This window comes from Geotrypetes seraphini, chromosome 3 (assembly GCF_902459505.1).
Source record: "Geotrypetes seraphini chromosome 3, aGeoSer1.1, whole genome shotgun sequence".
Lineage (NCBI taxonomy): Eukaryota > Metazoa > Chordata > Amphibia > Gymnophiona > Dermophiidae > Geotrypetes > Geotrypetes seraphini.
In genome coordinates, this window is record NC_047086.1 from 141,611,421 (window position 1) to 141,626,379 (window position 14,959).

General features: G+C 42.5%; 1 protein-coding gene across 4 annotated transcripts in view; it reads left to right on the top strand.

Moving 5' to 3' along the window:
* Positions 1 to 11,210: 11,210 nt before the first annotated feature.
* Positions 11,211 to 14,959, top strand: part of MPV17 (mitochondrial inner membrane protein MPV17) — a 153,881-nt gene continuing 150,132 nt past the window's right edge. For 3 of the 4 annotated variants that reach the window (XR_004538657.1, XR_004538655.1, XR_004538656.1), the window contains exons 1-2: positions 11,211 to 11,299; positions 14,888 to 14,954. The gene's annotated coding sequence lies outside the window, so the exon portion shown is untranslated. The remainder of the gene's footprint in view (positions 11,300 to 14,887; positions 14,955 to 14,959) is intronic. The other variant, XM_033935798.1, reaches the window with a different exon arrangement.

Here is a 14,959-nt window from a genome sequence, read left to right on the forward strand (position 1 = left end):
AGTATTAACCTAAAAGCGCCATACTGGGACAGACGAGAGGTCCATCAAGCCCAGTATCATATTTCCAACCGTGGCCAACCCAGGTTACAAGTACTTGGCAAGATCCCAAGGAGTAAAACAGATTTTATGCTGTTTATTCTAGGAATAAGCAGTGGATTTTCCCAAGCCATCTTAATAATGGCTTATGAACTTCTCTTTTAGGAAATTATCCAAACCTTTTTTAAACGTTGCTAAGACCACCATTTTTACTACATTGGCAATGAATTTCAGAGTTTAATTCCTGTTGAGTGAAGAAATATTTTCTCTAGTTTGCTTTAAATCTACTACTTAGTAGTTCCATCACATGCCTCCTAGTCAGTGGCGTACCTAGGGGGGGGGGTGGGGGGGGCGGGCCGACCCGGGTACCAGCCCTAAGGGGGTGTTCCCGGCCTTGCCGTTCAGTCCCCCGCCACCCCCGAAGGACCGCTCGCCCCACTGACCTTCCTGCACCACCTGTGAAGCAGCCCGCAGCAGGATCGCGAAGTCAGCGTCAGCATCCCTGCGCTGCTTCCTGCGCCGCGATCCCGCCCCTCCTCTGACGTCAGAGGAGGGGCGGGACCGTGGCGCAGGAAGCAGCGCAGGGATCGCTGACGCTGACTTCGCGATCCTGCTGCGGCTGCTTCATAGGTGGTGCGGGGAGGCCAGGGGGGCGAGCGGTCCTTCGGGGTGGGTCGGGGCATCAGGCCTTCAGGGTGGGGCGGGCGGGCAGGCAAGCAGGCTTTCAAGGGGGAGGGGGTGACAGGCAGGCAGGCAGGCCTTCAAGGGGGGACAGGCCTTCGGGGGGGGGGGTGCAGACCTTCAAGGGGTGCAGGCCTTCAAGGGGGGCAGGCAGGCCTTCAGGGGGGTGCAGGCCTTCGGGGGGGTGTAGGCCTTTGGGGGGGTGCAGACCTTCAAGGGGGTGCAGGCCTTCAAGGGGGGGAACAGGCCTTCAAGGGGGGAAAGGCAGGCAGGCCTTCAAGGGGGGGACAGGCCTACAAGGGGGGGGGACAGGCCTACAAGGGGGGGGACAGGCCTTCAAGGGGGGGGGCAGGCCTTCAAGGGGGGTGCAGGCCTTCAAGGGGGAGACAGGCCTTCAAGGGGGGGAAAGGCAGGCAGGCAGGCCTTAAAGGGGGGACAGGCCTACAAGGGGGGGACAGGCCTACAAGGGGGTGGGACAGGCCTTCAAGGGGGGACAGGCCTACAAGGGGGGGAGAAGCTACAAGGGGGTGGTACATGCCTTCAAGTGGGGGACAGGCCTTCGGGGGGGGGTGCAGACCTTCAAGGGAGTGCAGGCCTTCGAGGGGGGTGGTGCAGGCCTTCAAGGGGGTGCAGGCCTTCAAGGGGGGAAAGGCAGGCAGGCAGGCCTTCAAGGGGGGACAGGCCTACAAGGGGGGGGGAGAAGCTACAAGGGGGTGGGACAGGCCTTCAAGTGGGGGACAGGCCTTCGGGGGGGTGCAGGCCTTCGGGGGGTGCAGACCTTCAAGGGGGGGACAGGCAGGCAGGCCTTCAAGGGGGGGACAGGCCTACAAGGGGAAGGGTCAGGCCTTCAAGGGGGGTGCAGGCCTTCAAGGTGGGACAGGCAGACCTTTAAGGGGGGACAGGCCTTTGGGGGGGGACCATGATTTAGAAGTACACGGAGGGAAGGGGGTGTTCAAAGAGACATGCATATGCCAAACTTTGGGGGGGGGGAAGAAATAATGGGTCTGAAAATAGAGGAGAGGGAGAGAGATGATGGATCATGGGATTTAGGGAGGGAAGGAACAGAAAGGGAGAGAAATTGGACACAAGGGATGGTGTGGAGGAGGGATAGAGATACTGGATAGGAGGGTAATTAGGAAAAGAAACGGAGAGATGGTGGACTCTGGGATGGTGGGGAAGGAGGGAGAGATGCCGGATGAAAGGGTATTTAAGAAAAGGTGGATCTGTGGAGGGAGATGAAAAAAAGGAAAGATACCAGACTTCCTGGGAAGGGAAGGGAAATGGAAAGGGAGGACAGAGTTGGCAGATGGATGGTTAGCATGCAGAAAGAAGGAGACCCTGGCAAGCAAGTTATCAGAAGAAAACCAGAGCCTTGGACCAACAAGATTTGAAATATAACCAGACAACAAAAGGTAGAAAAATTAATTTTATTTTCTGTTTTGTGATTATAACATGTCAGATTTGAAATGTGTATCCTGCCAGAGCTGGTGTTGGACTGCAAACGTGAGCTAGGATTTAACAGAAAGAGGAAAAGTCCTTTTTGTTTCTTTATTTTATTTACACCACAGCGCCAGTGTGGTTAGGAGAAGCCAAAGGGGGTGAAAAAGCTATAAAACCCACCAGGAGTTTTGAAAAAAATCACCCAACTGGGCAGGAAAATCGAATTGAAAAACCAATTCAATAGGGCTGAATCGAATCAAAATTTTTTTTTCCTGTATCTGGCAGCATTAGTTTGCGCTACTGTCTTAGACTTTAGGACCTGGGATTGGGGAGAGATGGCATCCTCAGTACTTTATAATGCAAGTGAAACGAGGATTTGGTCAGACTTTTGAAGGGTCTGCAGAAAAAAAAATATTGTATAGGCCGGGGACATGAGACAGCAGGAAATGGGAACTTTTCTTCCTTCTATTTTTGTGAATGGAAAGGCTGAGGATGTCAGAGAGGTCAGTTAAAATATGTGCTTTATAAGAAAATATAATAATGTGTTTTATAAAGTTTATAGCATAGCTGGCCTACCCAGTGAGGTGTTCCTAGTGGTGATGGTGGCAGCGTGTCAATGTGTTGAGAGGAAGAGGTGGTCTGGGAAATTCTGCTGAGCAAACTCCGGGCCCATTTCCACCCCCCAGTTAGTCCACTCCACTCAACTGATTCACACACTTTGGGTGTTGTTTTGGGATCTCTTCCAGTGGTTTATCTCCTTCTGGTCCAAGGAAGGAAACTTTGTTATCCTTAGCATTGACCTACAGAATATGTTTGTAACAGCGCTGCTTGTGTGGCATTAGGCTATGTAGTGATCGAAAGAAAAAAACAGACCTTTGCACATTTTTGCACTATATGGTGGGTGTATGAGGAGATTCACATTTCCTGCACAGCTAAGTCCATGTGAAGTTACCTTGTGCTGTATTTGACATCTAGCAAGGTCTCTGTTTGAAAGGAAAGATCTAAACTTAAAAATGAAGTGGCCAGAAGTTATGGTAAAAGCAGATAGTGTAGCTGGTTTTAAGAAAGATTTGGACAAATTCCTGGAGGAAAAGTCCATAATCTGTTATTAAGACATGGGGGAAGTGTCTGCTTGCCCTGGATCGGTAGCATGGAATGTTGCTACTCTTTGGGTTTTGACCAGGTATTAGTGTTCTGGATTGGCTACCATGAGAATGGGCTACTGGGCATGATGGACCATTGGTCTGACCCAGTTAGGCTATTCTTGTTATGTTCTCATCTGTAGGGGCCTTTGTTTTCACTTTTTATTTTAATGTATTTTTTTTCTGGGAACTTATCAATGTTTTTTTTATAATGAAGAGAATTAATGTGTGTGGGATGAGGGGGTAACTAATTTCTTCAGCTAAATAATTCAATCCACTTCAAACAGACATAGGAGAACTTGTGCACCATTCACACACCCTCCAACCAAAAACGTCAAAAGAAAAAAAACTGTTCGACAACCTCCTAGCCATTCGAGCTGCAACACTCGACCCCCAACTCTACAACCAATTGATATCAACCACAGACTGCAAAACCTTCAAAAAGAAATAAAAACCCTTCTATTCAAAAAACACATAAAACCGAACTAACACAATCAGAACTGTCCCAAGCATCACCTGCAACTACTCCATATGTACTTCTAATGTCATGACAATTTAGACATAATTTATGTTATGTTATGTTTGGAATAATGGTTACATATATGAGGTTCAATAAAAGAAAATTTTCACTGCCTGTTTCTATTCTGACCATTTATTCCATTTCATGGTTATTGCAAAAAAAAAAAAAAAAAAAAAATTTTTTTACATGGGGGGGGGGTGTCAAAAAATGATGGGCCCCGGGTGCCACATACCCTAGGTACGCCACTGCTCCTAGTCCTAATATTTTTTGAAGAGTAAACAAGCAATTCGCATCTACTTATTCCACTCCACTCAGTATTTTATAGACCTCTATTATATCGCCCCTGATCCATCTCTTTTCCAGACTGGAGAGCCCTAACCACATTAGCTTTTTCTCATAGGGAAGTTGTCCTATCCCTTTTATCATTTTTGTTACCCTCTGTACCTTTTCTAATTCTGCTGTATATTTTTTGAGATGCCGCAATCAGAATTACACACAGTATTTGAGGTGTAGCTGCACCATAGAACAATACAAAGGTATGATAACATTTTCATCTTTGTTTTTCATTCCTTTCCTGATAATTCCTAACATTATATTTGTTTTTTTAGCTGCTGCCATGCATTGAGCCAAGGGCTTCAATTTATCTTCATCGATGATACCTAGATCTTTTTTCTGGGTGGTAACTCCTAACATGGAACCCTGTATCACATAGCTATAGTTCAGGTTCCTCTTTCCCACATGCATCACTTTGCACTTCTTCATATTAAACGTTATCTGACATTTTGATGCCCAGTCAAGAAACAATATTCCCATATAAACAAGAAATGAAGGACTCTGAAGATCACCATACAGATGAGATTACAGTCATGCATGAATGTCATAGTGTATCCCATGCTGTGAGATGTTCGGCTCAGAAGTTAGAACTTGGTTTGGAAAGTTATGTGAAAAGTTCAATTTACTTTTCTGTGCTTAACCTTTTAAATATTTCATAAGTTGCCTATGATGTGTCTTTATCAGCTAGCACCATGGCAGGAAATGTTGCAGCTTTGGATCAAATAGTGATCAGAAGATTATTCTTTAAAACATCACCTGCTGACCATTCTATATTGGGGCAGTTAGTTATCTGAGGTTCAGACAAGATTGTCAAAGATATTGTAGAAGATAAGATAGCTTTTGACTTTATGATAAACCTAAAGAATGTGGATTTCTACATAGGAATTTCAAAAAGAAATTTCCCAACATTATAGAGTATTAGAAAGGAGAGTCCCCCACTAGTAAATTCTTTCAACAGCTTAAGCAGCAAAAAAAAACAAAAAACACCAACAACCTACAAAAACACCTACTCAAAACAGAGCTTTGGCGTACAATGCCCTGTAAATGTCTTCAGACACTGTATATTGTTCACATTCTTTTGTTTAAAAATACAGTACAAAATGCATTCAGCAGGAGCTTGTTTCACTGTCAAAGAACAGTTAATATATTTTTTACACTACGTTCCATATTTCTACTACTACCATTTATCAGCACTGTACATAAATACCATAAGAAATGGGTCCCTGACAACAATGCTTACAATCTGTTCAAAACTTACAAGAAGTACAAATAAGGGATTAGGGAGGTCTATTTATCATGTGAATGATTAAAACAACATACTTGTTGAACAGCTGAATACAGGCTTTTAAAAGCAGCTTCATTCCTAAAATCTACTGGGTTACATGATCCAAGGCAACATGGTTTTTACTAAAGGTAAATCATGCCAAATTAATCTGATTAAATTTTTTGATTGGGTGACCAGAGAATTGGACCAAGGACATATGCTAGATGTAATTTACTTAGATTTCAAAAAGCTTTTGACATGGTTCCTCATAGGAGGCTTATGAACAAAGTTGATGGGCTGAAGTTAGGACCCAAAGAGGTGAACTGGATTAGAAACTGGTTGACTGACAGATGCCAGAAGATGGTGGTTAATGGAATTCGCTTGGAGGAAGGAAAGATGAGTAGTGGAGTCCCTCAAGGATCGGTGCTGGGGCCAGTCCTGTTCAATATGTTTGTGAGCGACATTGCTGCAGGGTTAGAAGGAAAGATTTGCCTCTTTATGGATGATACCAAAATTTGTAATGGAGTAGACACTAAGGAAAGCGTGGAAAACATGAAAAAGGATCTTCAAAAGTTAGAGAAATGGTCTAATAATCTGGCAACTAAAATTCAATACAAAGAAGTGCAGAGTAATGCATTTGGGGATTAGAAATCAGGAGTCGTAGGTGCTGGGAGGTGAGAGTCTGATATGCACATCACCCCGATCCTAAAAGACCCTAAAGGACCAACAGATCAACCATCCAACTACAGACCCATTGCCTCAATACCTCTCTATGTCAAGCTAACAGAAGAGCTAGAAGCCAAACTCCTCACCAACTATCTGAAAGACCACACATACTCCACCCCACGCAGTCTGGCTTCAGAACTAACTTCAACACAGAGACACTACTAGGCTCCCTTACTGACACAGCTAGACAACACCTCAGCACAGGAAAAAAAATGCTGCTCATACAACTGGACCTGACCGCAGCATTTTACCTGGTGGATCATAGCATCTTACTGCAAATTTTGGACACAATAGGTATCACTGATAAAGTATACTCATGGTTTGAAGGATTCCTAAAATCCAGAACCTACAGAGTAAAATCGGATAAAGAAAAATCAGAACCTTGGTCCAACCCCTGCGGCGTACCCCAAGGATCCCCACTATCCCCTACTCTCTTCAATCTCTATACTGCCTCCCTCGGTGCCTGCCTGGATAAACTAGGCCTAACTTCCTATAGCTATGCAGATGATATCACCATTCTCATACCTTTTGATCAACCAAAGCCCTCTATGACAGACACACTACACCGAACACTAGAAACAGTAGTGACATGGATGAAAGATCACAAACTGAAACTGAACCCAGACAAAACAAAATTCATCCTCCTTGAAAATAACAAAGTCCCAACCATAACCAATATAGAATTATTCAACAGGCTGGGTTCTTAATGTATCATATTCTTTAATTTAATATCTTTTATCTCATTTTAAAACTGTTTGTATTTTTTCCTATATTGTATGTATTTAACTTGCCGAATCTTAAATGATTTGTACTGTTTGTACTACACTTGATTGTTGTGAACTGCCTAGATCTTCCGGGTATGGCAGTATATAAAAATAAATTATTATTATTAGAAATCAACTCAATCAATTTACCCCCATCCAACCCACCCTAAAACTACTAGGAATGACAACAGACAGATGCTGCACCATGCAACCACAAATCAATAAAATACAGAAATCATTCGCAGTTATGAGAAACTTAAGACAAGTTCAAAAATTCTTCGATAGAACACAGTTCCAGCTCTTGGTACAATCCCTAGTCTTAGGTCTACTAGACTATTGCAACATCCTCTATCTCCCCTGCCCAGCAACAATGACAAAACAACTACAAACAATTCAAAACACAGCACTGAGACTTATCTACTCATTGAGGAAACACAACTACATCACAGAGGCATATCTCAACTCACATTGGCTTCCAATTCTGACAAGAATACTACTTAAATTCTACTGTCTACAATTTAAAACTATAAACAGTGACAGCCCAACCTACCTGAACAACTGCCTCATCCAAACTACCTCAACCAGACATAGAAAAACCTACACTCCATTCACACACCCTCCAATCAAAGAAGTTAAATGGAAAAAAACTATAAGATGGCCTCTTAGTCATTCAAGCAGCAAAACTAGACAACCAAATCTCCAATCTACTGATAATGACCCCAGACTACAAAACATTCAGAAAAGAAAGAAAGACAATACTTTTCAATAAATCCCTGAAGAAGACTTAATACTGCAAGTTCCTTCCCTATTCCCATTACCTTCCCAATTCCCCAAAGCAACCTGATCTACTCTTTATCTCCCCTGGAAATGACCAGATATTTTCTTTTGTAACCTGCCTTTTGTAATCCGCTTTGGACCAAAATGTAATGGCGGAATAGAAATCTCTAATGTAATGTAATGTAATATGGGGAGAGGGACCTTGGGATGATAGTGTCCGAAGATCTAAAGGCAAAGAAACAGTGTGACAAGGCGGTGGCTGTTACCAGAAGGATGCTAGGCTGTATAGAGAGAGAAGTAAGCAGTAGAAGAAAGACAGTATTGATGCCCCTGTACAGGTCATTGGTGAGGCTCCACTTAGAGTATTGTGTTCAGTTTTGGAGACCATAACTGGCAAAGGACATAAGAAGACTGGAAGCTGTCCAGAGAAAGGAGACAAAAATAGTAGGTTTGCACCAAAAGACATATGAGGAGAGACTGGAAGCAGTGTTTCTCAAACTTTCTTGAGCCGGGACACATAAAGGCACCCAGAAGTGCGTGGATGTTGCTGTGATGACATCATGTGCATGTGTGGCATCATCATGTCAACGTCCATACATGCGCAGAGGCCCTCCAGACGGGCCCTGAGATGCCAGTAGGGGGTGCCAACAGGGAAGAGGGCCGGAGAGGAGAGGCGCTGGCACCGGCTGATTGCCTACAACAGTGTTCCTCAACTACTTCAAGCTAAGTACCCCAACCACAGACCTCCCAAGCTCTGCCCCAGATCCCACCCCTTTACTAATTGTAATGTAATTTTTTTCCATTCATTTTTCTTATACACACAATATACACAGCAGATATAAATTCTCAAAACTGACACATTTCAATTACTATATTGAAAATAAAATCATTTTCCCAACCTTTGTTGTCTGGTGATGTATAACAGCATGCTTTGCAGCTACGGCTGGACCAGAGCATCCAGACCCATGCTTCCAATTGCAGTATTTTGTAAAGTTTACAATTTCCGTAATATGAATTTAGGACAATCCAAATAAATAATATTACAATAATCTATCAGCAACAAAAACAAAGATTGAACTAGTAAGCAAACATGATGTTGATCAAAATACTTTCTAATTCTCCAATAACCCAAAAGATTTCTTTATCATTAGGTTTACATGAAGTTCTAATGTATCCTAATTACTATATTTAGTAGATAATCTTTCTTATCAACTTACAAAATAGTTTCTTGATGACTTATAATGGGAGGATCTACTATTAACAGTTTATCTCACCCCCCCCCTTTTATCAAGCTGCATTAGGGTTTTTTTTATCATCAGCTGCTCCTGTAAAAGCTCCGAAAAGAGAAAAAGTGGCTGCAGCGATGGGTCCTGGGGGAGATGGAACCCCGGACTGCAGCATGAGCCATCAAAAAGGTCTCTGCGGGCCATCATTGGCTCACGGGCCTTGCAATGAAGACCACTGGTCTACATCTTAAGGTGTATGGGGACAGACATAAAGATCTTAGTAGTTATACTGTGGAGGAAAGGCAGGAGAGGGGAGATATGATACATGAGATGAATCACTTTCAATTGAAATTCCAGAATGAAAGGGCATAGAATGAGGTTAAGAAGTGATAGACTCAGGAGTAATCTAAGAAAATACTTTTTTACCAAAAGGGTGGTAGATGTGTGGAATAGTCTCCCAGAAGAAGTGGTGGTGACAATTCAAGAAAGCGTGAGACATTCACATGGAATTTCTTAGGGAGATAGTTGATGTTGTGGATGGGCAGACAGAATGGGTCATTTGACCTTTATCTGTTTCTTAGACTGAACATGGAAGGGAACAGAAGAGTGGATGAAGAAGAAGATGGAAATTTGTTAGGAAGCTGAAAAGTAAAGACAAGATAGGAACATAAGGAAAGAGCTAAACTGATAGGTTAATATGTTAGAGGTAGTTGTAGTGAAGGCATGGAACAGGACAGGAGTAGAAAAGACAAATGAATAGCAGCCACTTGAAGGAGGATTTGCAGAAGATGGGGAAGCAAAATAAAAAAGAGAATCGGGAACCAACTTGATTGAAAAATAAATCACCAGACAACAAAGGTGAAAAAGCATTTTATCTTTAATTTATTGACTGAAATATGTTAGCTTTGGAAAATATTTATAGATGTCTTTGCAATTGTGTACAGTAGAAAAGGAAATGCATTTGGTTTTATTTCCCAGGAGAGTTGCAGATTTGTTTGGATTTTTTTTGCTGGTAGCCACGATCAAGAGGGAGGGAGGGAGGAGGGCTGCTGCTTCACCCGCAAAGGGGGGGAGGGGGTTTGCTTTGGCTGCTGGAGCCGAAGGGGAGACTGTTGCTGGATCTAGTCTGGGTATTGGGGGAGAAGGGAAACGTGCTGGGCCCATGTAAAAGGGGGAGAGTGTGGCACAGTGGTTAAAGCTACAGCCTCAGCACCCTAAGGTTGTGTCCTTGTGACCAAGAGCAAGTCAATTAATCTAATGACAATTGTACAGAATATTTTTTTAATACTTTAAATAAAAATAAGTTAAATTTAAAATCATAACTATTTGAGGCTTGTGCGGATGAGATGAGACAGTTTCCGGGGACAGAGCTAACAGAGACAAGGACACATTTTTCCCATGTCATTCTCTAGTGCAGGGGTGTCACAGTCCCTCCTCCAGGGCCGCAATCCAGTCAGGTTTTCAGGATTTCTCCAATGAATATGCATGAGATCTATTTGCTTGCACTGCTTTCATTGTATGCTAATAGATCTCAATGGTGGAATAGAAATCTCTAATATAATGTAATTTCTAAAGCGCTGAAAGGCATACGCAGTGCTGTATATTTTAACATACAATAAACGGTCCCTGCTCAGAAGAGCTTATAATCTAGACAGGACATTTCGGGGTTGGGAATATTACGGTAGAGGAAATGATACAGTGGGTATAAGTATCTGATAGCAGCGAGTGGGAGTTAGGAGTTGAAAACAGATTTTAAAAAGTGGGCTTTTAGCTTGAATTTGAACACTGCTAGGGAAGGAGCACGACATATAAATAAAATGCTTTTGCTTACTTGTAAATGGGTCTCTAAGGGAGCCTCTAACGTACTTCAGCAGCATTATTAAATGAAATAATTACTTCTGAAGTTTATGGGGATGAGGGGTGGAAGAGATTACTTGCAGGGGCGTGTTTGATTTCTGTCCCATGACACTCTCCTCCCAGCACTTCCCCGGATCCCCACCCCACCAAATAAAAAAGTTATCTGATGGTCCAACTGACCGTTTTGTACTTCTTATCCGTCAACATCCCAAAAAACTATAGCAATCGAAGAAGCCCCGAACCCTTCTCTCGGACAACTCCTTCCCCATCCCTCTCCGTTGTGGTCAGCACCTTCAAAAATATCTGAATGGCCCAAATTAATCCCACAATTGGCCTCGGATCATGACAGATCTCCCGGCCAGCAATTTCAGCTGATTGAAACTGCGTCTCTCACCCTGACATTCTCTGACCTCTAGCAGTGCGTCATGACGTACGGCGTCGGGCGGAACTGAGGGCGGCGCCAAATGCCACCATTTTTTTTAAATGATGGCGGCCTTGAGGGCGAGCGGCTTCTGGGTTGTTTTCCGTATCAGGTATAGTTCAGGTTAGGGTCGGTTTCTGTGATGGGGGGGGGGGGGGGGGGGGGGCAGTTAGGTCGTGGTCTTCGGAGGGTGTCCGTTGGGCTACTGAGAAAGACTTTGGTATGTGGCTACTGGTGGTTGAGGGCTCAGTCGGTCCGGGGAATGAGCACTTGGGCAGGGACTGGCTCACCTGATGCTTCAGTTTCCGCACACGCTGAAATCTGGGCACCACAAAATAATGCTATCTTTTGGCTGACTAGTTAGCTGCTTTCTCTGCACTCCTCAACACCATTGCCGCCAGTTGATAGAGGAGGGAGGTAATGTTACTAGGTATTAAATGGGGTTAATCTATATATGGCAAATAGTGGCCCAAGTAACCTGCGGAAAAGAGTCCCAAGCCACAAAGTAGCCCAATCTTCTTCTTATCAAATAAGTGCTCTTAAAATATTTTTAATAATTATTTTTACATCTAGAGCAGTGTCCTGCAAACTTTCTCAAGCCGTGGCACGCTAAAGGTAGTGGCCATGGCTCCAGGCGCCTGGAAGTTTGTGAATATTGCTATGATGACAGCATGTGCATGTGTGACATCATGTTGATGTCCGTGTGTGTGTGTGAAGAGGGCCAGAGAGAAGGAGAGGTGCTGGAGCCCAGGAGAGGCACATCCTATAGACAGTCAGCTGGTGCTGGCACCTCTCCTCCTCCCCATTGGATCATGGCACACCTAAAATCTCAGGAAGCACACAGTTTGAGATACACTGATCTAAACTATCAGAACATACAAATTTGTGAAAAGCCCCCATGTTTTCCTATTTAAGTGTGCTTGCTGCCTGTTAGTTTATCTTAGAGTGTCCCCTGATGTATTTGAGGTTGACTCCACTCATGATTTTAAAGACCACTGTCATATCTATCCTCTGCTATTTCTCTAAGCTGAAGAGCCTTAACTTTGTCTCCATTCATAAAGAAGCTATTCTTTCCTTATGCCATTTCTGCCCATAGATTAATACAGAAGCTTCATATTTTCCATTTAAATCTATTTCTTTCCAAATAATTCCTAATACAGTACTTGCTTTTTTTTTTGTCTGCTACCACATACTGATCTGAGAGTTTCAGCATATAAACCACACTGACCCCTCAAGATCCTTTTCTTGGGTGGTGATTTTTAATATGGAATACAGCATTATGTACTTAAGACTATTTTTCCTTGTGTGCAACATTTTGCACTTTCACTACTGTAAATTGCATCTGCCTTTTAGACATTCAAGCATTTCACAGAGGACCCCTGAAACTCCTCACAATTCACTTGTGGTTTAATAGCTTTGAATAATTTGGTGGCATCTGTAAATGTGATCCCTTATCTAGATTGTTTCAAAATATGCATTGGGCCCAGTACAGAGCACTGGAATGCTCTAAAAACACTCCCTAATGAATGTGAGCATGCATGGAGTGAGGATTTGGATATAGCCCAAAATTAATTCAACCCACAAACAGAATATTTTCCTGCATGTTAAGGAGACAGCCCAACTGGGTGTGAAATAGAGAAAATCTGGCAACATTTACTGATGGGAGAAAGCTGCAGACTCTTTGGGTTTGGATGATTACCACTAAGTCTTCTTGCTCTTGACTTTGCCCTCCATAGAATCATGACAGCAGATAAAGGTCAAATGGCCCATCCACTCTGCCCTTCCACAGCATCCATACTAGGGATCTCAAAGTCCCTCCTTGAGGACTGCAATCTATTTGGATTTTCATGATTTCCCCAATGAATATGCATGAGATCTATGTGCATTCACTGCTTTCAATGCATATTCATTGGGGAGATCCTGAAAACCTGACTGGATTGCGGCCCTCAAAGAGGGACTTTGAGATCCCTGATCCATACCATCCAATTTCTTATGTCCTGCAAATTTTGACAAGGCTTCACTGTGGCTTACAATAAAATTCCTAAAATTTCTGGTACAATTACAGTAAGATTCTTAGATTACAATTTAATAATGATCATGAGAATTACAAAGAGAAGAGATGGGTCTTTAACATTTTCCTGAAATGGTAGTAGGATGAGATCTGACACAGATACAATGGTAGGTTATTCCAGGTTTTGGAATCCTGAAATTCAAAGGTAAACTCAAATAGCTTTTTCTGGTAGACTTGGGGAACTGGAAAGGTCAGCTTAAAACATTGTGGTGGTGTTCTGGAGTTATGGCACAAACTGTAACCTTGATATCAGTCCTTGAGAGTTCTCTCCATATATGGCCTTATGGAGCATGCAAGCTATCTTAAACTGAGATTTTTATTGGCAGCCAATGTAGCTCTTTCAATAACAGGCTTACCCTTTCAAAGTGGCTTAATCAGAAAATTAGTCTAGCTGCTGTATTCTGGAGAAGTTGCAATCTCTTATATTCCTTCTCTGCAGTGGTCTAAGTATGGGAGAACAGCCTGAACAATTAGCCTAAAACTATTGTGAACAATTCTGGAGACCACACCTTAATATATCAACAGGATGGAGTCAGTCCAGAAGATAGCTTTGTCATAAAGTGATCAGACTTAAGGATCTCAATATGCATACTTTGGTGGAAAGATTAAGGATCTCAATATGCATATTTTGGTGGAAAGGTGGGAGAGAGGGAGATATGTTAAGAGATGTTTAAATACCTATGTGGCATAAATGCATATAAGGTGAGTCTTTTTAAATTGAAAAGAAATTCTGGAATGAGGAAGCATAAGATGAAGGCAAAAGAGGACATATTAAGAAGTAACATCAGAAAATACCTTTTCCACAAAAAGAGTAGTGAATGCATGAAATAACCTCCTTCTCTCGGGGCAAGGAAGGGATAATAGATGGCATAGTAAGGCAAACTAAATAGGCAGATACAGACCATATGGCCTATGTTTCTATCTAAATAAGGATCTATCTTGTTTCCATACTTCCTTAAAGATATAGTACCTGTCCTTCTTAAGTTGGTATCATTTCAAGACAGAGAGAAACTTAAAAAGAAGTGATCTAATCAAGCAATACTGGAAGTTTTATTAAATGATAAAATGCAATTCTGATTGTGAGAGGCGGTAAATGCCAATAGATCTAAATAATGTTGTTTCTTGTGTGTAGTAGATATAATTGGAGAAAAATCCCATTGAATCAAGAAATTCAGGATGTCTTAACATTACCCATCAGGTCACTAGGGGATCTTCACTGTTCTCCATTCTCCAGGAAAGCAACCTCCAGGTCCCTAGGGGTCTTCTCTGTAGGGAAAGTCCACAGATGAATGTAAACCAGAGAAACATTTCATCGCAGTCGGGAAAAATACCCAGAAATTTCTTATATAAGCACAATGTATTATTTCAGTAGAAAAACAGGCCCAAAATACTTTCTCTCTTCCATTGAAGACCAAACACCAGTAACTTTTATTTACATTCTACAGGACAGGCTTTCCTTGTGCAAAAAAAGGTTTCTTCCCTTTTTATATGGGATCTCCCAGCAACATGCAACAAACCAGCAACATTAGATAAGTATTGAGTTAACTACTGATTTCTCTCTTACCAGACAAATTACCTGAAGGATCCAGATTCTTTCCAATAAATCCCTTAAATCCTTTTGTCTTCCAGATAAACTTCCCAGGTTCTTGGGATGAGCATAAGAATGTGAATTAACTGATAGACTATAATAACCCAGGTAAG